We start from the raw sequence: 27,222 nt of genomic DNA, 5'->3' as shown, positions 1-27,222 counted from the left end.
AGTGTACGTTGTTTTAAAAAATGTGCCACATATGCACATACCAGCAGCAGGAGGAAGTGACATCAGTGGGGTACAAGTTGGTGGATCATGGAAAGAAAATTTACAAAAGGAAAGATGCCACTAAGTATCAAGGGGAAAAAGTGCAGTTAACCTCTATAGTTCTACAACTAGTCAGCACCACAGAGTACACAAAAAGCTCTCAGTATCCTTTTCCTGTGCTGCAAATCCTGCACGAGCTGACACTCCAAGTCATCAAAGACACTAATCAAGCAGAATGAATTATGGAAGGCTTGCATTGTAAAGTCAACAGAGTACTGCTGTACAGAATAAGAAATAACCTTAAAAACTTAAAACAAGATTTAGAATCCCTGGTTGAATTCAGTGTTTTAAAGTGTCCGTGTTTACTTCCTTGTTAAATTGATATGTTTTCTTCTGCTAGGTCTAGCAGAAATCCTTAAGCTGACTTTTGTGTCACCTTGCCCAATATAGAAATACTGTCAATGTCTTGGTTGTAGACAGCTTGGTAAAAAAAAAAAAAAAAAGTTTGGGTCATAATCCAGACAGCCCTTTGGGTGGGTGTAATGAAGGGCTGGAAGTACACCAGAGTTTCACACTTTTCCCTGCTAGACAGCAGCTACTTGCACTGGGCTGTTGAAATTCCCCCCCAATGTGAAGGGCACAAGGCTGAACAGTATGGGAATATGCTTATAAAATCAAGGACACCCCTAAGGCATATGCAGAACTCATCCTGTAGTCTTCTGGATTTGGAGGCTATTTACTCTAGAATCTCTATGTGGAGATATTTCATACCCAATACACGTGTATGCTTACCCATGATCACATGAGGAAACATGAATCTGAAATGGTCCAGGAGGGTGTCTCCATGACAACGGAAGGAGAAGGAAGGAGTGGCTTGCCCGCATTTTTCAAGGAGCCAGTTTTGGTCTGGGCAGGGCTCCACGAGTGAGTGCATCGCACCATTCTAAGTTGCTTCACAGAACATACTTCTGGGTGGGGTGTGTGTGGAGTGAATGTCATCTGACTGGCAGGGGCTGCTCAACCAATAAGAGAGGCTTCCCCCCACTCCAGGCTCTCCCCACTTCTTAATTACAAGCCTCATTGAACACAATGGGAGTTACTTCTGAGTAGACACTAATTGGTTTGTGCTGGCAAAGAAATGCAGGGGAAACACAGGGTGGGAAACCAGTCCCTTTCTAACCCAATGCCGCCAGGAATGAAGGTATGAATTAGTTATTTCTAATGTGCGCATTCAGGGGAGAAGCCTCATTGATCAGAAGGAGAGTTACTTCTGAGCAGACACACGTATGTTTGTGCTGGGAAAGACACCAGGGAAACCAGCCCCCTTTCTAACCCAATGGTGCTCAGGATTGCTGTAATGAAGGTGTGAATCAGGTACATCCGAAGGCAATAAACCAAACAATGTAGAATTGCAGCTTGGTAAAGTGCTTTACAGCCTTTAGTGAATTAGGGCTTTAAAATGTGCTATTTTGATTGAGGGGGATCTCTGAAAATTCTGAAGTGCACATACAGGAGACAAGCCTCACTGAGCACAATGGGAGTTACTTCTGAGTAGACAGTACTTGGTTTGTGCTGAGAAACATAGGGGTGGGAGACAGGAAACACCCCTTGACCGGGGTCACAGTGAAAGGCACAACCCTGGGCAGGGCAAGCATATCTGAGGTACTGTAGGGATGTACAAAAGTCACTTACCTTTTTGATGGGGTGATTCGCGGTGGGGGGGAGGCACTCCGCACCACCCCCCAAAATCCTAATCTGGCCGGCTCCGCTCCGTGGAAATTCCATGGAGCCACTGGCTGGGGCCGCCCACAGCCAGACATCCGACCGCTGGGCAGCCTGCAGGCAAAAAAAAAACACGGCGGCCGCCATTTGTGTTCCCTTTTTTTCGTTGCTTTAGCCTACGTAAATATTTACGTAAGCCATTACGGTGAAAAAAAGGGGAACGCAAATAGCATAGTGGGCGCTATTTGCGTTCCTTTTTTTCCGCCTTTTTAGCCTACATAAATATTTACATAAGCTATTACGGTGAAAAAAAGGGGAACGCAAATAGCCCCCACTACGCTATTTGCGTTCCCCTTTTTTTCGCCGTAATAGCTTACGTAAATATTTATGTAGGCTAAAACAGCGAAAAAAAGGGAACGCAAATGGTGGCTGCCGTAGCCACTGCCATTTGCGTATGCTGGTGTTTTTTTTTAGCTTGCCGTGATAGGCTATGTAAGTATTTACGTAGCCTATCACGGCGAAGGCAGCTACGCAAATGGCATGGTGGCCACCATTTGCGTGGCTGCCTTTGCCGTGATAGGCTATGTAAATACTTACGAAGCTTATCATGGCAGCCTGGCTGGACACAAATGGCGGCCGCTACGGTGGCCGCCATTTGAGTCCTCAGCAGCCGGCCGAGAGACCAGCTGCCGCCGCCACCGCCGGATCTGCCGCTGCCGGAACATCTGCCCCAGGTAAGCTTTGTCCCGGGGGGATTCCACAGGGGGGCAGGGGGGAGGCTGTTCCGCCACGGGTTTCAGGGGGCTGAATGCCAGTGCATTCAGCCTCATTGAAATCCGTGGTGGAATTCTTCACCATCCCCAGGTAAATGCAGGGGTTGGGGCAAACAACAGCTATTTATTTATTTTAAAAAATTCTTTTCCGACTTAAGGAAAAGAATCAGACTTTAAGCAGTCTCAGGAAATCTGGTTTTTCCCTGATAAGCTCCAGAGTGGCTGCTGGATGGCCACAACGTCATGTATCCCTAATGACCTCCAAACGCAGCCAGCTCAGAGTAAATCACTGGTGGAGACACCCCCGAGGATGCAACTGCAGCTATTCTCAGGTTTGTGGCTAGAAAAGTATTACTGCAGTTACTATCAGCTGCGTCCACATACTAACAGATACATCCATGTTGTTGAAAAATAGCTGCCTTTTGAGCATCTTTTTTTTCCAGCCAGTGCTCTGGATTGCATGGAGATTAGGGATGTCAGAGAATTCTGCCACGGACTGAAATGGGATCGAATTTCCTTCAGTCCGTGCCATGGAATCCTCTGAGGAACGGCACCACGAGGTCCTGCGGAGCCAATGGTCATGCGGCTTCTTTTTGTCGTCCGCAAAGAGTCGCAGAATTTTCGTAAATAAAAATGCAGTGTAGTATATTCCAATAATAAATACGTTAAAAAAAATGAATTGTGCTCACCGCCTTGTTTGTGGGTGTTCTTTTTAAATTGAAATCCTCCGTCTCCATTTACTTTCAGCCAAAACACTTCCTCCTCCTCAGGGCTTCCCAAAAGAAGGCTGTCCTAGGTGTGCCTGAGCGATGCACTCTTTGTTTAAAGCAACGATGTTTGAAAGAAAGAAAAAAACCTTTTAAAATGACCGTGCCGGCCCTGGAGCCCTGCATGAGGTATTATTCTCCCTGCTAAACTTTATATTTCCACATCCAGCGTTGTTGTTAATGTTGTGAGGCTAAAATGGAGAGGAGAACCAACTCTGTGCATGTCTACTCAGAAGTAAGTCTTACTGAGTTCAATGCGACTTACTCCTACACATGTCAGCACCCCACTTGCCCCCAGCTCAGCTCAGTATTTCCACATCCAGCTCATTACCAAACAGTTAGTTATCTCACTGGGTGACTTTGGGCTGGCCTCTCACCACTACACCACACTTACCAGGGAATATGAAGAACTATATTCTTCCATTATGTGTGTGTATGTGTGTATGTGGGGGAGATTCTCTCTCAATCCAGCTGTTTCCCTGATATGCTTATTCTTCATTTTGTCCATTCCCTGAGCATGTTCAGAGAAGCTTGCTAATCTTTCCTTTCATGCTGCATTTGTACAAGTGTGACTGCTTCAGAAAGAACTTTCCATTATACTGTCTCTTTTTCATGAGTTTCATAACAGAAGTGTGGTGTAGTGGTTAGAGGCCAGCCCAAAGTCACCCAGTGAGATAACTAACAGGAGGTTTGGTAATGAGCTGGATGTGGAAATACAAAGCTGAGCTGGGGGCAAGTGGGGTTCTGCATTGCTACTAAGTCTCAGTTCTGCTGAGTTCACGCCATCCTCTTAACTCAGTCTGCTACCAAAATGTTCCTCTTTCCCTTTATTTATGCACTCTTTTTTCTTGTTTTCCACCCCACTCCTGGTACCATCTGATATTTAATTATCACAGGAAACAGGCATCAATAGTTCTTAAATAAAATTGTCTTTTTAAAGAACTAGCAGTAGCAGTTGTTCTCTCCCCCACTGCTGGCGCATACTGAGGGCTAGCCCCCTTAAACCTTGGGCCTGCCTTCCTCAAATCTATAAAGGAGGTGCCTTAAAAATGCAGTCACACATTCAACTAAATTCATTCATTCATTCATTCATTATTACATTTATATCCCACTTGCTGTGTTTGGACAATCATGATGGGGGAAGAAGCAATGATGGCTTCTTCTCCCATCACAATTGTCCGAACACAGCGAGTGATTGGTCCAAAGTCACCCAGAAGCTTCATGTCTGAGTGGGGACTAGAACCCAGATCTCCATATTCTCAGTCCAACACTCTAACCACTACACCACATTAGCTCTCCACACAATGGTTCATACTAACATTTCTCTTGGTTCAGTCTATCCTGGTTCAGACTAACATTTCTCCATATGATCACAGTGCTATGGGTTACATGCTTGTCAGTGCTCAGGCATGGCACTTTCTCCTTGTCTGAGATTGACATCTCTTTCTCCTGTCCACCAAATGAATTCTTTTATTTTAAATCTGTGCATTCCGTCCCTCTACTCTTACTCCCATCAGCCAACCTGCTAATCGGCACTAGTCCAGTACTCCTGCCATGTGCCTGGCCATGCCCAACTGGAATGATAGGAAGTGGCCCAGCAGTGAAGGCCCATGTCATTCCTGTGGCTATAACAGAGTGTGAACAACTCTGGAGTCATCTGCTGTGGCGAGGTAAGTCCAGGCGGAGTACTAAGGGAGTATTTGACAATGGCTGTTGGCTTTGGAAAGGCGTTGATTGCCTCTTACACTCCCTAATTACACCATCACTGTGTAATTACACTGACACTGTGACAAGGCATGTTTCCTCCTCTTGGCCCTCTCTTCTATGAAATATTTTCATCAGCGTCACACAAAATTGTAACCAAAAAAAGGTAGAACCACAATAAACAAAGCATGATTTATTTATTTTTTGTAGCTCTAGCCTTGGTATTATTTTAATCATGGTGCTTTCTGATCATTTATCTTGCCTTAAAATTGATTTTTTTTTTGCTTGATACATGTGATGAACACACATAGAGACACAACATATACATAAGATATTCGAACCAATCAACAACATTTTAAAAATGCATTGATTTCCAAGGGAAAATGTCACAAGTATTAGGAAAAGGTAAACATTAACTTTGGAATAATGACTGGAACATTTCTTAATAGGCCTGGCAAGAACAGTGGAAAATATTTCTCACTCACTATGTTGTTCTTATTTTTCTCCCCCTAACAAGGACTAATTTGTGCAGGGATAAATTAATAGAGCAAAAGTAAGTTATCTAAACTGTAAGAAACATTTTAATACATACATCACCAACATGTCCTCATAAACTTCTGCAGGTCCCTCGGGAGACAGATCAATATAATATATGTTATAGCTAACATCAAAAAGAATAGATATATCACAGGAAAAACTCAATCTATTAAAAAATTTAAAGCACTATCCCGAGTATTGTTATTCAAAGCCTTTCTGTGGAATTGAGTTCCCTTTTTGATGTGGAAACTTTGGGCGTAATCCTGCAGCCCTCAAACAACAATAAAAGCTACTCTCTCTGGCACTTTTTGGTCCTCTAAGGGCACAAACCTATGCATGTTTAGACAGAAAAAACTAGACAGAAAAACAGCATCTTCAGACATGCTGGGAGTTGTAGGCCTTTTCTCTGTCTAAACATGCATAGGATTGTGCCCTAAGTTACTGTTTCACACACCCACATGGACACAGATTTAGAGAAGGCACTAAGATGCAGAAAGCCTAAGGCACTTCCATTTCTAAATGGAGAAAAAAGCAGGGCTACATAGCTTTAGTGCCCAAGGCAGCATCCCAGGGCACTATAAAGCCTGGAGCCAGTATGGTCTTGCCCCAGGAATGAAAGTCCGGGGGTGGCAAGGGGCCTCCACACCACTGCTACTGTCCAGCACCGACCCTCCAGCACCAACGCAACTGCTTGAGACAGCAGTGCAATGAGGGGGAATGTTAGCGCAGCTTCCCAGCCTGCTGCACTGGCAGGAAGTTGGTCCTTACCCTAGTGCTACTGCGATCAACCAAGCAGTCACACTAAAGCCAGGAGGAATGGCACAGGGGACATCCTGAGCTAAAGGGTGGGCGAGACAGTCAAACGCTGTCACTCAGCCTCACATAGCAACTGCCTTCTCTGTCATTAGGCAGAGTAAGGCAATCGCCTCAGGTGGCAGATACTGGAGTGGGGGCAGCAGTGGCAGTCCCCCCAGTGGTTCCTCCTGAGCCTATTCCACTCTCTTGGAGGACAAAGCTGAGTGTGCCACATAGCCTGTCCTGCACCCCCTGCCACTCTCTTTTTGGACACAAAGCGTAGGATCCTATTATGGCCATGTGTTCGCAGGAGTGACCGCTGATGCAGCAGGGCTTCCATGCTTCGAAAAACAATCCGAAATGAGTGGAAACGCTTGATTCCAGAATGGGGCAGGTAAGCGGAGCTCGCAGAAGAGAGCTCTGCTGACCTACCCCAACCCAGAAACAAGCAGGAAAATGCTCATTTCCACAGTTATTTTAGAAGCATGAAAGCCTCACTGCACAAGCAGTCAATCCCCTGAGTGCAACAGAACCAGTGGAGGTTGAGCAGCCCAAAGTGCTTACTCTAACTTTGAAGAGTGAGCTGATTTTTATCTCGCACATTTTTCATTTCACACTGCCTGAATATTTTAAAATGTGTTTACCATTTGGGCTAGTGTATTTTTTCCATCAGGTACTGGACAGTTCTTGGGACATCTCTGTCCAGGCTGCTTTATTTGGGCTCTGCCTTCACAGTCTGGGGTACATTACAATCATTCATGGCCACCCTGTCCAGGCAGCTGTTCATCAATTGAAAGGCATTTCAAAATTCCTGTTTCCCATTTGGAGTCCACAGGCTAGGTTTGTAGGAAAAATATGCCAAAGTGCCCTAAAGACCTGGGGGGGGGGGTGTCTCCATGACAACAGAAGGAGAAGCGAATGGTGGCTTACCTGGCTTTGCTCTGTGCAGGGCCCCACAAGCAAGTGCATTTCACCATTCGAAGTCACTTCACAGGAACATACTTTGGGGTGGGGGGATTGGGGTGAATGTCATCAGACTGGCAGGGGCTGCTCAACCAATAAGAGAGCCCCCCCCATTCAGGCTCTACCCCCCTTTCTCCTTCCCCTAAAGCTACCTTAATGTGAAGGAGTGAAGCTTTGTATTAATTACTTCATTACAGCAACAAAGCTGTATTTAGGGAACAAGCCTCATTGACCATAACAGGACTTACTTCTGAGGAGACACCTGCTTCCCCAACCTATGCCCAATACTGCCATTTTTTATTTATTTCCCTTTAAAATTGCATTAGCAAGCACTACCTCCTATCTCACTATTGCACATTTGCTAGCAGTTCCTATACCTCCTATCTCACTATTGGGCAATAGCACTATTGGGCAATAGTAAGATAGTGAGATGGGGGTATAGGTTGTTGTTCAGTCGTTCAGTCGTGTCCGACTCTTCGTGACCCCATGGACCATAGCACGCCAGGCCTTCCTGTCCTGCGCTCTCTCCCGGAGTGTGCTCAAGTTCATATTCATTGCATCGGTGATGCTATCTAGCCATCTCATCCTCTGTCGTCCCCTTCTCCTTTTGCCTTCAGTCTTTCCCAGCATCAGGGTCTTTTCCAAAGAGTTTTCTCTTCGCATTAGGTGGCCAAAATATTGGAGCTTCAGCTTCAGTATCGTCCTTCCAATGATCACTCAGGGTTTATTTCCTCTAGGATTGACTGATTTGACCTCCTTGCAGTCCAGGGGACTCGTAAGAGTCTTCTCCAGCACCACAGTTCGAAAGCATCAATTCTTCGGCGCTCAGCCTTCCTTATAGTCCAGCTCTCACAGCCATACATTACTACTGGGAAAACCATAGCTTTGATTAGACGGACCTTTGTCGGCAAGGTGATGTCTCTGCTTCTTACTATGCTGTCTAGGTTTGCCATAGCTTTCCTCCCAAGGAGCAAGCGTCTTTTAATTTCATGGCTACAGTCACCGTCTGCAGTGATCTTGGAGCCCAAGAAAGTAAAATCTGTCACTGCTTCCATTTCTTCCCCTTCTATATGCCAGGAAGTGATGGGGCCAGATGCCATGATCTTCGTTTTTTTAATGTTGAGTTTCACACCAGCTTTTGCACTCTCCACTTTCACCCTCAACAAGAGGCTCTTTAGATCCTCTTCGCTTTCTGCCATTAGGGTGGTATTGTCTGCATATCGGAGGTTGTTGATAATTCTCCCGGCAATCTTAATTCCGACCTGTGATTCATCCAACCCAGCGTTTCTCATGATGTACTCTGCATATAAGTTAAATAAGCAGGGTGACAATATGCAGCCTTGTCGTACTCCTTTCCCAATTTTGAACCAATCGGTTGTTCCATGTCTGGTTCTTACTGTTGCTTCTTGACCCTGGTACAGGTTTCTCAGGAGACAGGTAAGGTGGTCTGGTACTCCCATCACTTTAAGAATTTGCCACAGTTTGTTGTGATCCACACAATCAAAGGCTTTAGCATAGTCAATGAAGCAGAAATAGACGTTTTTCTGGAATTCTCTTGCTTTCTCCATGATCCAGCGAACATTGGCGATTTGATCTCTAGTTCCTCTGCCTCTTCGAAACCCAGCTTGTACTTCCGGTAGTTCTCGGTTCACATACTGCTGAAGCCTAGCTTGTAGGATTTTGAGCATCACCTTGCTGGCATGTGAAATGAGCGCAATTGTGCGGTAGTTTGAACACTCTTTGGCGTTGCCCTTCTTTGGAATTGGAATGTAAACTGACCTTTTCCAGTCTTGCGGCCATTGTTGAGTGTTCCAAATTTGTTGGCATATTGAATGCAGCACTTTAACAGCATCATCTTTTAGGATTTAAAATAGCTCAGCTGGAATACTGTCATCTCCGCTAGCTTTGTTGTTACTAATGCTTCCTAAGGCCCACTTGACTTCACTCTCGAGGATGTCCGGCTCAAGTTCAGTGACCGCACTATCATGGCTATCAGGGACATTCAGATCTTTCCTGTAGAGTTCTTCTGTGTATTCTTTTCACCTCTTCTTAATCTCATCTGCTTCTGTTAGTTCCCTGCCTTCTTTGTCCTTTATCATGCCCGTCTTTGCACAAAACGTTCCCTTAAGATCTCCAATTTTCTTGAAGAGATCTCTAGTCTTTCCCATTCTGTTGTTTTCCTCGATTTCTTTGCATTGTTCATTTAAGAAGGCCTTCTTGTCTCTCCTTGCTATTCTCTGGAACTCTGCATTCAGTTGGATATATCTTCCCCTTCCTCCCTTGCTTTTCGCTTCCCTTCTTTCGTCAGCTACTTGTAAAGCTCATCAGACAGCCACTTGGCTTTCTTGCATTTCTTTTTCTTTGGGATGGATTTCGTTGCTGCCTCCTGAAAAATGTTATGGACCTCCATCCATAATTCCTCAGGCACTCTGTCTATCAGGTCTAATCCCTGAAATCTATTCCTCACCTCCACTGTATATTCATAAGGGATATGATTGAGGTCATATCGGAATGGTTTAGTGGTTTTCCCTACGTTCTTCAATTTAAGCCGAAATTTGCAATAAGAAGCTCATGATCTGAGCCACAGTCAGCTCCAGGTCTTGTTTTTACTGACTGTATAGAGCTTCTCCATCTTTGGCTGCAAAGGACATAATCAATCTGATTTCGATATTGACCATCTGGTGATGTCCATGTGTAGAGTCTTCTCTTGTGCTGTTGGAAAAGAGTGTTTGCTATGATCAGCGTGTTCTCTTGGCAAAACTCTATTAGCTTTTGTCCTGCTTCATTTTGTACACCAAGGCCATGCCTGCCTGTTATCCCGGTGATTTCTTGACTTCCTACTTTAACATTCCAATCCCCTATGGTGAAGAGGACATCTTTTTTTGGTGTTAGTTCTAGAAGGTGTTGTAGGTCTTCATAGAACCAATCAACCTCAGCTTCTTCGGCATCAGTGGTTGGGGCATAGACTTGAATTACTGTGATGTTGAATGGTTTGCCTTGGATTCGTACTGAGATCATTCTATCGTTTTTAAGATTGTACCCCAGTACTGCTTTTCCCACCCTTTTGTTGACTATGAGTGCTACTCAATTTCTTCTAAGGGATTCTTGCCCACAGTAGTAGATATGATGGTCACCTGAATTAAATTCGCCCATGCCTGTCCATTTTAGTTCGCTGATTCCCAAGATGTCAATGTTCAATCTTGCCATCTCATGTTTGACCACCTCCAGCTTACCTTGAGTCATTGATCTGACATTCCAGGTTCCTAAACAATATTGTTCTTTACAGCATCGGATTTTCTTTTCACCACCAGACACATCCACAGCTGAGTGTCCCTTCGGCTTTGGCCCAGCTGCTTCACTCTTTCTGGCGCTACTTGGAAATACCCTCTGCTCTTCCCCAGTAGTATATTGGACACCTTCCGACCTGAGGGTCTCATCTTCCAGCGTCATATCTTTTAGCCTTGTGATACGTTCCATGGGGTTTTCTTGGCAAGAATACTGGAGTGGGTTGCCATTTCCTTCTCCAGTGGACCACATTTTGTCAGAACTCTCTGCCATGACCTGTCCATCTTGGGTGGCCCTGCACGGCATAGCTTATGGCTTCACTGAGTTACGCAAGCCCCTTCGCCACAACAAGGCAGCGATCCATGAAGGGGGGGAGGTATAGGAATTGCTGGCAAATGCACAGTAGTGAGATCCTGAGTTAGGGGGTATAGGAATTGCTGGCAAATAGATAGTGAGATAGTGAAATAGGGGATATAGGAATGGCCAACAAATGCACGATAGTGAGATGGGCTTGTGGGTACTGCCGACAAAACCACTATTTCGCTTCAATGCTTTACGGTTTTAAAAACATTAGAGGCTGCCTGGAGCACACCTATACTTTCCGGGGATGGCCACCAGAGTTTATTGGTAGGCAAGGTGAAGTAGATGCTATGTGGTAGCTCAGAACTCTGATGGCCAGTCATGAAATGGCAGAAACATCAGGGAAACACAGGCAGGGAAAACATTGGGGACACACCCCTTGAACAGGTCAGGGAGGTCATGGCCAGGTGAAATACACACCCCTGGGCAGGGAAATCATGCCAGAGTAAATGCAGAGAGTGGTACACACCACAGCAGAAGCACAAACAAGCCGAACTAAGGAAAACAATTGGACTAAAAGTCATCTCAGAAGAACCAGGTTTTTGGCATGAAACTCTGGGGCGGCTGCGAGATAGCTACAACATCATGTGCCCCAATGACCTCCGAATGCAGCAACCTCACAGTCAATCACTTCTGGAGACACCCCTCTGGATCATACACATGTGCTGCACAACTTCATCTGCCCAGCTATCCAAACTGTAAAGTTGGAGTTAGAAAGCATACAATGGATGTCCCTGTATAGAACATTCTGTTTCCAGTGACAAGGTCATTGTCCAATGACAATGACAAGGTCTTCTGCTACCCTTGAAGAATATATACAGAGGAGGAAGACTGGAAACCACATTTCTCTGTCAGTGGTTTTAATAATAGGAAAGATATTCTAGAGAGCAAACAAAAAAAGGATTTTCCACGCATTGCTCGTCTATAACGATGTCTGTGGGCATGGAAAGAACAGAACCAGGGGTCAGGCACTGTGTAACAAGGGGCGTGTGCTGGGAACAGTTGTATACAAATCCACATTTAAGCCCTATTCTTGCATTCTTCTGAATACACAAACCAGCATGGCCATTAGAGGATATGCATGAAACATGAGTCCATAGCATTTCAAGGTATGGCTTCTAATAGGCGATATGGGACAGTATCCAACTACACACTAGAACTAATGTAAATTATGTTGAGCTAGCATAAGGGACACCAATAGCTAATGCTATTGGTGTTGTGCTAGAGGTCCCTTACACTAGTACAATGTAATTTATGTTAGTGCTGGTGTTCAACTGCATAATGCCCATATGGTATAACTGGAGGTAAAACCACACACATCCATTTCACACATTTTAGGCTACAATCTTATAGCCACTTACCTACAAATAAGCCCCATTGAACTCAATGGGATGCACTTCTGAGTAGATATGTATAGGATTGCACTGTAAGAACCTATCAGTTTTCATCCAAAAAAACACCTTTCTACAGCATCTCCTAAGGAAAAGTTGCATGAAGAATTTAGAGACCTACAAGAACCGCTTTTTAAAAACCAAAAGGCTTGCTTTACTTGTTTCTTAGCCAACAGCTTTTTCTCATTGTGAATATTTGCTGTACTAAACAGAAGTAGTAAGTTACCTATCAGCATGCACTGTATCTTCACCCGCAAACCTTTCAGGCAGGATGTGTGTGCATTTCATGTCCTTTCACAGCGCAGTTCACTTGGAGACAAAAGCAAGAGAATTTGTTTCAGCTGAACTGTTTCCTTTTAAGCAGATACTTTCCAGCTGACTAAAGTTATCTTTTAAATTACAAAAGTCTAAAGGGAATTGGGAATTAGGGTGAGGACTTTTTGTTGTTGTTTAAGATCAGAAGAGGGAGAAAACTCTTATACATACATTTGAGAATAGCATTAATATTTTGAGTTAATTGCTGTGTGATGATCAACATGGTAAGCCATTTCATTTTTTAAAAAAAATCAAGCTTGGAACTATTTTTTAATGCTGAAGGATACCTGCATTGCCATATTCACTAAGAATTCATTGGAGATGCTGAACAGAGGGCTGATTAGATTTAGATCAGCTAAAATATAACTATGCAGCTAAAATAATAATGCATATAAAATGTTGACTTTTGTGTACACCATCTAATATTTTTATTTTTACTGACTTCAGGGGTGGTGGCTGAACTGGGCATTTTTATGTCTTTTTTGTGGTTTTAGTATATGAAATAGTATATATGTGTCTGCCTCCTGAGGAATCTGTATAACAACCAAGTAGCAACGGTAAGAACAGACCAAACGGACTGGTTTAAGATTGGGAAAGGAGTACGGCAGGGTTGTATTATACTCTCACCCTACCTATTCAACCTGTATGCAGAACACATCATGTGACATGCTGGGCTTGATGAATCCAAGGCTGGAGTTAAAATCACTGGAAGAAACATTAACAATCTCAGATATGCAGATGATACTACTTTGATGGCTGAAAGCGAGGAGGAGCTGAGGAGCCTTATGACGAAGGTGAAAGAAAAAAAGTGCAAAAGCTGGGTTGCAGTTAAACCTCAAAAAAACCAAGATTATGGCAAGCAGCTTGATTGATAACTGGCAAATAGAGGGAGAAAACGTGGAGGCAGTGACAGACTTTGTCTTTCTAGGCGCAAAGATTACTGCAGACGCTGACTGCAGCCAGGAAATCAGAAGACGTTTACTTCTTGGGGGGACAGCAATGACAAATCTTGATAAAATAGTGAAGAGCAGAGACATCACATTGACAACAAAGGTCTGCATAGTCCAAGCAATGGTATTCCCCGTAGTAACCTATGGCTGTGAGAGCTGGACCATAAGGAAGGCTGAGCGAAGGAAGATAGATGCTTTTGAACTGTGATGCTGGAGGAAAATTCTGAGAGTGCCTTGGACTGCAAGAAGATCATACCAGTCCATACTCCAGGAAATAAAGCCAGACTGCTCACTTGAGGGAAGGATATTAAAGGCAAAACTTTAATATTTTTATTAAATATTAAACTTTACAGTTTAAAGCACTTTAAACTTTAAAAGCATTTTACTTTAAAAACTTTAAAGTACTTTGGCCACATCATGAGAAGACAGGACACCCTGGAGAAGATGCTGATGCTAGGGAAAGTGGAAGGCAAAAGGAAGAGGAGCCGACCAAGGGCAAGATGGATGGATGATATTCTGGAGGTGATGGACTCGACCTTGGGGGAACTGGGGGTGGCAACAGCTGACAGGAAGCTCTGGCGTGGGCTGGTCCATGAAGTCACGAAGAGTCGGAAGCAACTGAACGAATAAACAACAAAGTATATGAAAACTGTTCCAATAACCTTACTGTATATTGGGGGGGGGGGCGGTATTCCAGAAAGGGTGGTTTTTATGCACAGAAAGGGGGAAATATCAACGGAAATGTACAAATCCAGATCCTGCAGGGGTTTCTGAAGGACAACTGGTTTTGTGAGGCTCCGTTAATGAGTATTCCATGCTTTCCTTATAGAGTTTGCTAGCTAGCTACCTGGGGAGAGGGAGCACGATCACAACTATTCACCAGTCCTGACCAATAACACAGTCTAAACTGCCTCTTGCAGCTTCTTCAGCTCTGAAGGCAAATAAGCATTGTCATCCACCCTAGCTACAATGAAGTCTGGAATGGGTAGTAACTTTGATGTTGTACATGTAAAATCTATGGCTGAGCCAAAGTGGGAAGTGGCTATTTTGTAAACACTATTCCTGCTCCATTGAAAATGGGCCCCGTTTTTGGCAACTTTTCGGTGAGGACTAAAGGGGTAAAAGTCATTATGCAGTATAGAATGGCTATGTCTCCTACTTCGCAGAAGAACAGCCCTGTATTTGAAAGGCTGACAGGGCACAGTTCTCTGCCTGAAGGGCTGCTTGGCCCATGCCCAATTTGAAGAAAAAGAACCATAAAAAGAGAGAGAAATTGCCTATCAACAGTGGATGCTGGTGGTTCTGATGTCAGTGGGGCAGTGAATCTGCTCTGGGTTTCAGTCAGAACTCTAAGGGAGCTATCCAAGGTGCAAAGCCTCTGCTGCCTGTCAACAGTTAGCAGCTGGACAGCAGACTGACCAGGTACACAGCTCACCGAGTCACAGTATTTTCCCACTGCGGTGAGAGGTATTGTATTTCTATTTAAATTATAGTCATTATTTCTATAGTTGCATTTATACATGTAAATTAGCATAGGCATATCTGATGTAGAGGTTGCATCATTAAGAGTGAAGAGCCACAAAGCATTTCTAGAGAGGTGGAATTGGTTAGGAACTCCTCACATTGCATTTAATTAAGATGTACGTCTCTCTTTCCAGTGTCCAGTTCAAAGAAACTGGCAGCAGAAATTGACTGTGGACAAAGTTGACTGGCTGAAGCCAGTCACAACTGCCCCCTCCCTCTTCCAAATCCCCAATGGGATTTGCAAAAGAGATTAACAAAATTATACTGATACTTGTGGTTATCAAATTGTCATGATAAGCATTACCATGATAAGCACTGCCATGATAAGTAATAGGGCAGCCCCACTTATGGCCACATTCAACTGGGAAACACAAGTGTGTGTCACCATAGCTCATCTGAGTCTGTAGCCCCTTGGCTGGACCTAGGGATATTCCATTTGTTGGCATGCACATCTGCTACATAAACTGTGAATCCCGCTCACACTGAAGTCAGTGAGCGGTGAAGAATCCACTGTGATTTCTGCAATAATATTGCATCAGTCTGTTTCCCGCCTCCCAGCTGAGCAGAGCAGAGCAGAGCAAGCTGCTCCAGCTGGTCCAGGGACTACAGAAGCAGGCAAGCTCCCAGAGAGCGAGCGAACAGAGCGAGCGAACAGGGGGAGCAAACAGGAGTTGGCCAGGGGAGTTGCAGTGGTTGAAGAGACAAAGGAGACAAAGGAGACAGAGGCTAAGAGGTAAGTGGGTTGCAGGAAGCCCAGGGCGCTGCCCTTTATCCTTCTGACTGGCTGTGAGCTCACCAGGAGCTTCTGAGAGCTCCAACTGAATTGGAGGGGTGTGGCCTGAGTACTCCCAGCAGCTGACTGGGCGGGAAGCTTCAGTCTGTTTCCCGCCTCCCAGCTGAGCAGAGCAGAGCAGAGCAAGCTGCTCCAGCTGGTCCAGGGACTACAGAAGCAGGCAAGCTCCCAGAGAGCGAGTGAACAGAGCGAGCGAACAGGGGGAGCAAACAGGAGTTGGCCAGGGGAGTTGCAGTGGTTGAAGAGACAAAGGAGACAAAGGAGACAGAGGCTAAGAGGTAAGTGGGTTGCAGGAAGCCCAGGGCGCTGCCCTTTATCCTTCTGACTGGCTGTGAGCTCACCAGGAGCTTCTGAGAGCTCCAACTGAATTGGAGGGGTGTGGCCTGAGTACTCCCAGCAGCTGACTGGGCGGGAAGCTTCAGTCTGTTTCCCGCCTCCCAGCTGAGCAGAGCAGAGCAGAGCAAGCTGCTCCAGCTGGTCCAGGGACTACAGAAGCAGGCAAGCTCCCAGAGAGCGAGCGAACAGAGCGAGCGAACAGGGGGAGCAAACAGGAGTTGGCCAGGGGAGTTCAGCAGGGGAGGTCAAGGGGGAGGCCCCTAACATTTATTTTTATTTTTTTTAACTAACTTTTTCCCATTTATTTGTCTTGTAACACACACTTCCACACCAGTGGGACTCTGCTTTTAACCTCTACTGAGTAGAGGAGCAGGCACAGGCTAGTCTAGAACAATCACAAAGCTAGACACAAAAAGGGAAAAGAGGCAATGGAAGGACAAGACTCTCCAGTGGTGGTGACCTGCAAGGTGTGTGCAATGTTTGTTTTCTTGCCTGAGAACAACATGGCCTACACCTGCAACAAGTGCAAGTTGATCACGCTGCTGGAGGAAAAAGTAAGTGGACTGGAGCGGCGACTGTCAACCCTCCGGGGAATAAGAGAACACGAAGAGTTCTTGAACAGAATGGGGGAACTACAGCAGCAAAGGGCAGACCAGAAGCTTGAAGAGCAACAGCAAGATGAGGCAGTGGGAAATGCTGAGGTGAAGAAAAATGGAGTAGAGGATACTCCTTGGAAAACGGTGACAGTTAGGAGAAGAAGAACTAGACGCCACTCTGCACCAGTGGAAGCGGTGGAGCTGTGGAACCGATTCCAGGTACTTGCAGATGAGACTGGAGGACAGCCTGCAGAGGAAGAATCACAGGGGAACCTGCATGAGAGTGAGCAAGAGGCTAAAGGTCAGTCAAACAGAGGCGATGAAACCCAGGCCTACAAGAAGAAGAAGAGAAGAGTGGTAGTAGTGGGAGACTCCTTGCTGCGTGGGATCGAGACCCAAGTATGTCGCGAAGACCCGTGGACTCGCCAGGTATGTTGTCTCCCGGGAGGACAGATTAGAGACGTGACTGAAAGGTTGCCTGCACTCATAAAGCCCACTGACAGGTATCCCTTTCTTCTCATCCATGTGGGAACAAATGATACCGCCAAGCGGAGCTACGAAGAGATCACGTCAGACTTTGAAGCTTTGGGAAGGAAACTCAAGAACTTTGGGGCCCAGATAGTTTTCTCATCCATCCTTCCAGTAGTTAGAAGAGGGATAGAAAGGGAACGAAAAATACTCCGGGTGAATGACTGGCTACGAAGGTGGTGCCGACGAGAGAGATTTGGATTCTGGGACCACGGGCTATACTTCCTGGAAGATGGGCTGTTGGCTAGGGATGGGTTGCACCTCACAAAGGCTGGGAAGAACGTGTTTGGCCACAGCATGAAGAACTTCATCAGGAGGGCTTTAAACTGAATCCTACGGGGAAGGGAGATGTAATGTTGGGGGTAACAATGGACGTAGGCGCATGCACTGCAATGGAGAGAACAGCGCTGATAGCGCCCAATAATAGTCTTCAGACACATGTAGGAAGAAAGCCAGACTATGAAGCACATGGTCTTCGATGTCTATATACTAATGCCCAGAGTATGGGAAACAAACAGAACGAACTTGAACTCTTAATACAGGAGGGAAATTATGACTTGATAGGTATAAGTGAGACTTGGTGGGATGACTCTCATGACTGGAATACAGCAGTTGAAGGATATAACTTGTTCAAAAAGAACAGGAGGAACAGAAAGGGAGGTGGGGTTGCACTGTATGTGAAAAATACATATCTCTGCACAGAAATACAGGAGGAGGAGCTTGGTAGCCCCATCGAGAGCATCTGGGTTGAAATAAATGGAGCAAAGAATAAAAGGAACCTGGTGGTCGGAGTCTACTACCGGCCACCCAATCAAGGAGAAGCCAAGGATGAAACTTTTGAAAAGCAAATAGCCAATGTTTTAAGGAAGCATGATGTAGTAGTAATGGGGGACTTCAATTTCCCCGATATTTGTTGGGAGACAAATTCTGCAAAACATGGCCCCTCCAGGAAATTCCTGACTTGTGTGGCGGATAACTTCCTCCTACAGAAAGTAGAGGAAGGAACTAGAGGATCGGCTATCCTTGACTTGATCCTAACCAACAGAGATGACTTAGTGGATAAAGTAGCAGTTACAGGAACTCTGGGGGAAAGCGACCATGTTGTACTTGAGTTCTTGGTTCTAAGGGAAGCAAAAGCCGAGTGTACTCAAACGCGTACCCTGGATTTTAGGAAAGCTGATTTTAATAAACTCAGAACAATGATCAGTAAGGTCCCATGGCAAGCAATGCTAGCGAGAAAAGGAGTCCAAGATGGGTGGGAACTTTTAAAAAAGGAAATTCTCAAGGCACAATCACAAACAATTCCAACAAGAAGAAAAGGTGGAAGACAACAGAAGAAGCCAATGTGGCTTCACAAAAAGCTTAGGGATGACCTGAAAACAAAAAAGGACACATATAGGAAGTGGAAAGAAGGCCAAGTAACAAAGGAAGAGTACAGGCAGGTAGCACAGAATTGCAGGGATGGCGTCAGGAAGGCTAAAGCGGAGAACGAGGTGAGGTTAGCGAGGGATGCTAAAAACAACAAAAAGGCTTTCTTCAGCTATGTGCATAGTAAAAGGCAGAGGAAAGAAATGGTTGTTCAGCTATTAAATAAGGATGGCAAAATGATAACAGAGGACAAAGAAAAGGCAGAGGTGCTCAATTCCTACTTTGGCTCAGTCTTCTCCCAAAAGAGGGTCTATGACCCCCCTGGCAAAGGCGAAGTACAGGCTGAAGGGGCAGGATTGCAGCTTGAGATCGACAGGCATATGGTCAAGGAACACCTCATTACTTTGAATGAGTTCAAATCTCCAGGGCCAGATGAACTGCATCCTAGAGTCATAAAGGAACTGGCAGAAGAGCTCTCAGAACCGCTGTCTATTCTCTTTGAGAAATCATGGAGGACCGGGGAAGTGCCAGATGACTGGAGGAGGGCTAACGTTGTCCCTATCTTCAAAAAGGGTAAAAAGGAGGAACCTGGGAACTACAGACCAGTCAGTCTGACATCAATCCCTGGGAAAATTCTGGAGCAGATCATAAAGCAATCCATCTGGAAGCACCTTGACAACAATGCAGTGATTACTCGAAGCCAACATGGATTTGTCAAAAACAAGTCCTGCCAGACAAATCTGATCTCATTTTTTGATCAAGTCACCTCCCTTGTAGACCGTGGGAATGCTGTAGACATCATATACCTCGACTTCAGCAAAGCTTTCGACAAAGTGCCCCATGATATCCTGATGAGCAAACTAGCTCGAAGTGGGCTAGATGAAACAACGATCCAGTGGATCCACAGTTGGCTACAGAATCGGACTCAAAGAGTGCTTATCAATGGGACCTTCTCAAGCTGGGGAGAGGTAACGAGTGGGGTACCGCAGGGCTCAGTCCTGGGCCCAGTGCTCTTCAATATTTTTATTAATGACTTGGAGGAGGAGGTGCAGGGAATGCTGATCAAATTTGCAGATGACACAAAATTGGGAGGGATAGCTAATACTTTGGAAGACAGAAACAAAATTCAAAGTGATCTGGATAGACTGGAGTGCTGGGCAGAAAACAACAGAATGGCATTTAATAGGGACAAATGCCAAGTTCTGCACCTAGGAAAAAGAAACCAAATGCACAGTTACAAGATGGGGGATACGTGGCTCAACCACACTACGAGCGAGAAGGATCTTGGAATTGTCGTCGATCACAAGCTGAATATGAGCCAACAATGTGATGTGGCTGCAAAAAAGGCAAATGCTATTTTGGGCTGCATTCATAGAAGCATCGCTTCCAAATCCCGGGAAGTACTAGTTCCCCTCTACTCAGCACTGGTTAGGCCTCATCTGGAGTACTGTGTCCAGTTCTGGGCACCACACTTTAAGAAGGATGCAGACAAGCTGGAGAGGGTTCAAAGGAGGGCAACAAAGATGATCAGGGGACTAGAAACAAAGCCCTATGAAGAGAGACTGAAAGAACTGGGCATGTTTAGCCTTGAGAAGAGAAGACTGAGGGGAGATATGATAGCGCTCTTCAAGTACTTGAAAGGTTGTCACAGAGAAGAAGGCCAGGATCTCTTCTTGATCATCCCAGAGTGCAGGACACGGAATAATGGGCTCAAGTTACAGGAAGCCAGATTCCGACTGAACATCAGGAAAAACTTCCTGAGTGTCAGAGCAATACGGCAATGGAACCAATTACCTGGGGAGGTGGTGGGCTCTCCCACACTGGAGGCCTTCAAGACGAGGCTGGACAGCCATTTGTCAGGGATGCTCTGACTTGGATTCCTGCATTGAGCAGGGGGTTGGACTCGATGGCCTTGTAGGCCCCTTCCAACCCTACTATTCTATGATTCTATGATTCTATGATCTTCGCCTTAATGTTTTCCAAAAACCTCAGATCAGGGGGTTGTTTCCACCAGCGATTTACTCCAAGCCAGCTGTGTGTTGAGGTCATTAGGGATAGATGACGTTGTGTAGGGATGCCAGAGAATTCCGCCACAGACTCCAGTGAGGCCAGATTCTTTAGAACCCGGCCCCCCAGAATCCATGGCGGAACGGCCTCCCCCCCCGCCACCCCGCGGAATCCCCCCGGGACGGAGCGTACCTGGCGGCAGATGCGGCGGCTCCGGCGGCGGATGCGGCAGCAGCAGCTTCAGCTGGTCTCCCGGCCACTGTCGGGCTGCTGCGGCTGCAAATGGCGGCCGTTGTAGTGGCTGCCATTTGTGTGGCTGCCTTTCTTCATGATAGGCTACGTAAATACTTACGTAGCCTCTCACGGCAAAGAGCAGGGGCGCAAATGGCAGCTGCTACGCCATTTTCCCCCCTGCTCTTTGCCATAATAGGCTACGTAAATATTTATGTAGCCTATCATGAAGAAAGGCAGCCATGCAAATGGCGTAGCGGCCGCCATTTGCGGCTGCAGCAGCCCAGCAGCGGCTGGAATTCTGGCTGTGGCTGGAGGATCCATGGAGTTGCCGCAGAGTGGAGCTGGCTGGGGAGGATTCCAGGGGGAGGGACTGAGCACCTTCCCACCCCACCGTGGATGCCCCGGAACAGAGAATTAGGAATTTAGGAATTTCGTGCATTCCTAACGTTGTGGCCATCCAGCAGCTTCCCTGGACGTTATCAGGGAAAACCCAGATTTCCTGAGACTGCTTAAAGTCCGCTTAAAGTTCTTATCCTTCAGTCGGGTTCTCCTTGGTATAGCTGCTGTGTGCCCCAAACCGCACATTTAGCTCGGATATGCTAGCCCTACCCAGGGGTGTGCCTTTCACTGTGACCTCAGTCAAGGGGTGTTTCTTCCCATTGTGCTGAATGAGGCTTGCCCTCTCAATGACCATATAAATTACAGCGAACCCCCTCAACTGACATGGCACATTTTAAAGCCTAATTCCTTAAGGGCAATTAAGCATGACCTCGAGGCTCCAATTCATTGCCTTAGGAAGTAACTACTTCACAGCTTCCTTATAGAGATCCTGTGCATTAAAAGGTGGGGGGGGTCCATCTCTTTCCCACAACAAACCCATTAGTGTCTCCTCAGAAATAATTCCCACTGTGGTCAATGAGGTCCTGCGAGTTAAAATGGGGGCTGGTTTCTGACTTTGTGTTCTCCCCCACCCCTTTGCCAGCACAAGCGTATGTGTGTCTACTCAGAAGTAACTCCCATTGTGCTCAGTGAAGCTTGCTCCTGAAATGCAGGTGCATCTGGACGTTCAGGGGAAAGGAGAAAGGGGGGGCAGAGGGCGCAGCCTCTCTTATTGGTTGAGCAGCCCCTGCCAGTCAGATGACATTCACTCCAACCTCCACCCCCACCAGGAAGTATGTTCTGTGAAGCAATGTTTACTGGTCTGGAGAATCTGCTCATGGAAAGCTGCTCACAGCAAAGCCTTTTAAAAAATCTGGCACTCCTCCATTAGCTTTTCCTTCCGCTGTTGTGGAAACATGGCCGAGGAGGGTAGATCCAGAGGGTAGGTGGCCTCCAGACATTTTGGACTTCAGCTCCTATCAGCCCTAGCAAGTGTGGCCAATGGTCAGGAGTCCTGAGAGTTGTATTCCAAAACACTTGGAGGGCACCAGGTTGGGGTAGGTATATGACATTTAAAAATCCAATGGAAAAGGAAATAATGTTCCATATCCTGATTACTCCACACAGAATTTCTCAATGCTATCTACAGCCAATATAAAGACTCCTCACTTCCCAGCTGTTTGCATCTATACAGCAATATATAACTTAGTATGTAGGCAGGTAGGCCTGGAATTGTAGTAAGCAAATCCGTTGTCTGGTACAAAATCGATAAAATAGAAAGGGATCTGGATACCCTGACGCATGGTTCTTTTTTCAGCTTTTCTGCTTCTAGTCAAATAAGGAAGGCAACAGACATCACACAGAGTTAAGCTCTCTAAAGTGGAAGGCAGAAATGGCTGTGGCCTATCATTCTCAGCTGTTCAAACTTTCTGTTGGATTGCTTTATATCCACACTGGCCACATTAAGGGTCACTAGCTGTATACAGCAATCAGTGGCATAGCTTGATAGCCCCTGTGGGACCAAATATCAAAATGTCGTCTTAGTTATCACTTGCTATCTGAAAATTGAGGACATCAAGAGCAGAACTAGAAAATTACTCAATGGCTAAAGCTCCTTCTCACCCTGCTGTGCCTCTGTCAAATTTTGGCAGAAGAGAATGGCATATTCAACCATCCTGCACACATAGAAGTCAGTGAACCTTTATTTCAAGGAGGGACAATGTGAGGAACTCTGTTTGGGGGATTTATTAGTGCAGACATGTAGATTTGAAAGAAAAACACCAGTAATCCAAAAAGATACAATAACAACTTGAAATCTGAGTATTTTACTCAAAGTTGAACTGAAAAATTAAAATGGTGTGCCTCCTCTGATTTTACTCATAATTAAAATAATGATGATCTGAGTATGAATAATGTCTGTACATAATGATGATGATCAGACGTACCAAGCAAAAATGAAAAAGTGAAAGTAACTTGTAGTAGGGGTGGGAGGGAAATTTGTTTGGTTCACATTTTAATATAAACCAATCTAATTCGCACTTCTTGAACTAAAAAGTGAACTGGAATGCAATTATCCTTTGGTTTCCACCATTCTCTGAATTTGCAATGCAGTTCTCCAATCAAACATGCATACAAAAATGCAGACATTAGGGGAAATATTTTACAAAAGGACTTACAATATTGGAGAAACATATGTACAAAAGTGGGCATGAATTTGCAGTCATACAAAAATGTGCACAAAAATGCATATGCATTTTTATACAGACTTTTTAAAAGTGCAAATTGATACAAAAAAGACCCTCCAGTTTTGCTTCTCTGTCTAACCTGCACTTTTGGCGAGTATTTTTTAGAGTAGGGAAAAGCGGCACGTAATTGTGAAAGTGAAAGATTTCCTCTTGTGTATTTGTGCTATTCCACTATACCACAGTGCCACCTAGAAGCTATATAGTGGAAAAGCAGGAATGGAAATGGTCCTCGTATAGTGCTCAGATCTCAATTCTGCAATGAATGCAATAGTCAATTAAAAACCTGGTGTAGAATAGCTCAGAGGTTTCAGCCTGGGCTAGTGATCTTCCCAGTTTTTATGTTTGATGGGCACCACTGCAGGCTACACATGGTGGCTTCTGCAGTCAGATCGGGCTGGTCAGGATGCAATGTGCCTGAGTTTTATAGGGCAATTTCCATACATATTGTTGTTTGGTATTAACAGTTTATTAGATTGTGGTGGGTTTTTTTTTTTTTTCATTTTCCAATACAATACAAACATTTTCCAATACAATCCCTTCCCCTCTCCTACTTCCATTCTCTCTGCTTTAGATTCCCTCCTTTCTTCATATGATCCTGAAGTAAAGGTTTCATGTCTATAGGTAAAACCATTATGCCAACATTGAATGAATTAATAGTTACATATTAATACAGACATATTAGTACATATTGTTTAGCTCTAAATTGTGGGATATAGATTATGGAAGCTATGGTAGTAACAAGCCATTAGAGAAGGAGCATTGGTGTCAAATGGTTTGCACACATATTTACAAATGCCCCCCGAGTGAGAATTTGGGACATGACTATCCAGGTAAATGAAGGCTGTGTGGGAAGTATTACCCAATCTCTGGGGCTTGAGTAGACATCATACAAATCCTTGTTCATGTCAGGGGCTGAAATTAAGCACATAGGTATCTCCACCTCCCCGCTTTCTCAGCCATACTGGTAGAGTCATAAATTTGTCACAACAGAAAGGAAGATTAGAAGAAGTATTGTGTGGATAGTATTGTATTAAGGCACAGTGAATTAACTGCATTTTTCCCTTAAGTTCAACTCAGCTTCTAGATCCACCCTTCCCTTGGCTTAGGAGAAACCCTGTGGCAGGCACTGAGAACCCTGCCAGGGAAGTATACTCTATTAATAAACATGTTACATTTCCAATGCCTGCATGAAGCCTGAATTCAATTCAACAGTCAAGTTTCAGCATACAATACATTGCCACAGTTTGCCCATTACCACTATTGAAGAAGGGCAACATTCATGGGAGGGTTCCGGTGGATTTGGAGGGAGAGTAGTTTCTATCCAGACTTTGGACAAAGCCTGGTTAGAACAGGTGAGACCAAGTTGGAACCATTTCTGAAGCCTCAAGTTTCCTAATTTATCTGCAACTCTTCATTATTGCCCATTGCAATGTCATAACAAATGGCCTCCAGAATTCCAAAATGTAACAAGCTCTCAGATGAGCAAGATTACCTAGGAATATAAATAGAATGTTTGGGTGAGACAAAAGATATTTGGTTGGGTGGTTCTAGAACACAACACGGCCTAGAAAGATGGGATGAAGAGTTTCACTTCTTTAAAGGCATTGGAGTAGCAAAATCCTATCTCTCCACAGAAGTGTTCCACAAGGCACTGTTCTCTTATCTATAGAACATAGTATTTACATGTTTTACAACTTTAGTTACCATAACAACAGGTCCTGTCTCTTGAATTGCAGCACTCATATTTTCTTGAGAAGGTGCTTAAAAGACAATGTGTGAATATAGACAATGTGTCATATAAAAACAGCACTGAATGAAGTGCAACATAGAAAGCCCAGAAATAAAAGTCAGGGTTTTTTTAAAAAATAGATTTCCATTAAATACAACAAAACCTTTTACCATTTGTATTTCACATGCAAATTAATTTGTCTAGAGAGTATTGGGTGCACATGGAAAGAATACAAATTGGAACAAATATAGCCACTATAACTACTTCACTATCTGACTCTGATGAAATCAAATCATAAGCCCTATTCATGGGTTATAAAAAGTGGTAAAACTTACCATGCAAGCAGAAACGGGGGCTGCACCAAGTAGCCCCACCCACTGGCATTACATCACATCATAGTCCCACCCATAGGCATCCATGCAAATCTGTGCAGTGGGGAGGCATACAGCTGTATGTGCATAGGGTCCCACACGATTTGGAACCCCGATCGCACAGGGTCCAAATAGCATGGAAGTAGCCTATGTGCATACAGCTGGACACGTAAAGCCTCCCCTTTGCAGGTGTTCATGCTGTATGCACGGATGCCTTTGGATAGGGCTAGCACAGCATGTGATATAATGTCAGGGGTGAGGCTACATGGTGCAGCCCCATTCCTGCCCATGCGGTGAGTTTCACCACTTTTTAGAACTCACAAATAGGGCTATAGTCTTTACTAGATTTATGTTTACTGACTGACATTTGGGGATATTCCCCAGCACCACCGCAAAAACCAACAAATATTAAATTTAGCAAGTGCCCCTGTCTTAGAATTAGATCTACACTACTGCTGACTGTATTTTGATAGAAGAGGGGCCATAGCTCAGTGATAGAGTACCTGCTTTGCATGTGACGATCCAAGGTTCAGTTCCAGGCATCTCCAGGTAGGGCTGGAAGAACTCCTGCCTGAAATCCTGGACAGCTGCTGCCAATTAATGCCAACAATAATGGCTAGATGAACCAACGGTCTGACTTGGTATAAGGCAGCTTCCTATGTTCCTAACAGGTTATTCAAGCAACTGAGCAGTTAATTTCTAGTCCAAGCTACACTGATATTATTCTCTTCTAAGACACCCACTGGATTTCAAACTAGTTGAGAGCACTCCAATATTTTCAGTGCTGTGAGACAGATGGGAAATTCGTGGCATAACCATGGGCCATGTATGCAAATACGAATTTGTAAAATAAACCCTGCATACAGCTTCTGGAGCTGATGACAACCTCATTCCACTTAGTTGAGCCGCTGTCCCTGGATCTGCTTAAGAGCTTGTGCCTTGACTGCCTTAAATGGCTTGCAAATCAGATCTGTTACAGTCTTCTATCTCCAGACATTCTCAGCCCAGTTGTCTGGCCAGATTGGAATACCCTGGCTTGGGGACTGCAAATTTCCATGCACTACCTGCTCTTTAGCCAGACACTGTCATTAACAGGTGATAACAATGTTAACACCATTTCAACTCTGCTATGAGCTACATATCTTCAGCAATCCCCACATGTGTGGCAAGTAAAAACAACATGATGCTCAAGATCAAATTTAATTAATACGATTTTAAAATGTTTTGGGATCAGCTGGAAATAGCTCATAGCCTAACTACTGGTTCCTACTGAACAGGAATGTGTATTTTAGCAAAGCGTTTGGCTACTGCAGCTTCGCAATATGCAGCATGGTATCAAGCACTGAATTTGATTCACACACACACACACAAAACTATTTGTAAAGACGTTTCTTGCTCATTCTTTGCCATGTTTATTTATGAATAATGTGTGGAAAGGTGTACATATATGAGATCATGGTGTTCTGAAGGCCTTGGCCAGGTCTGCAAATGGAATGAATAGTAGTTACATT

The 27,222-nt window shown here is 44.8% G+C and overlaps 1 long non-coding RNA gene across 1 annotated transcript; it reads right to left on the bottom strand.

Moving 5' to 3' along the window:
* Positions 1-1,414: 1,414 nt before the first annotated feature.
* Positions 1,415-12,635, bottom strand: LOC146340013 (uncharacterized). The gene is made up of 3 exons (XR_014784572.1): positions 12,563-12,635; positions 3,224-3,350; positions 1,415-1,875 (listed from the first exon to the last, which is right to left on the bottom strand). It is a non-coding gene; the product is annotated as an uncharacterized LOC146340013 (long non-coding RNA).
* Positions 12,636-27,222: the final 14,587 nt, after the last annotated feature.

The sequence above is a fragment of the Heloderma suspectum genome, chromosome 7 (genome assembly GCF_057233095.1).
Source record: "Heloderma suspectum isolate Gila_16-S chromosome 7, 16-S_ref, whole genome shotgun sequence".
Taxonomy (NCBI): Eukaryota; Metazoa; Chordata; class Lepidosauria; order Squamata; family Helodermatidae; genus Heloderma; species Heloderma suspectum.
Note: the sequence above shows the minus strand (reverse complement) of the source record. Positions and strands in the feature narration are given on the sequence as shown.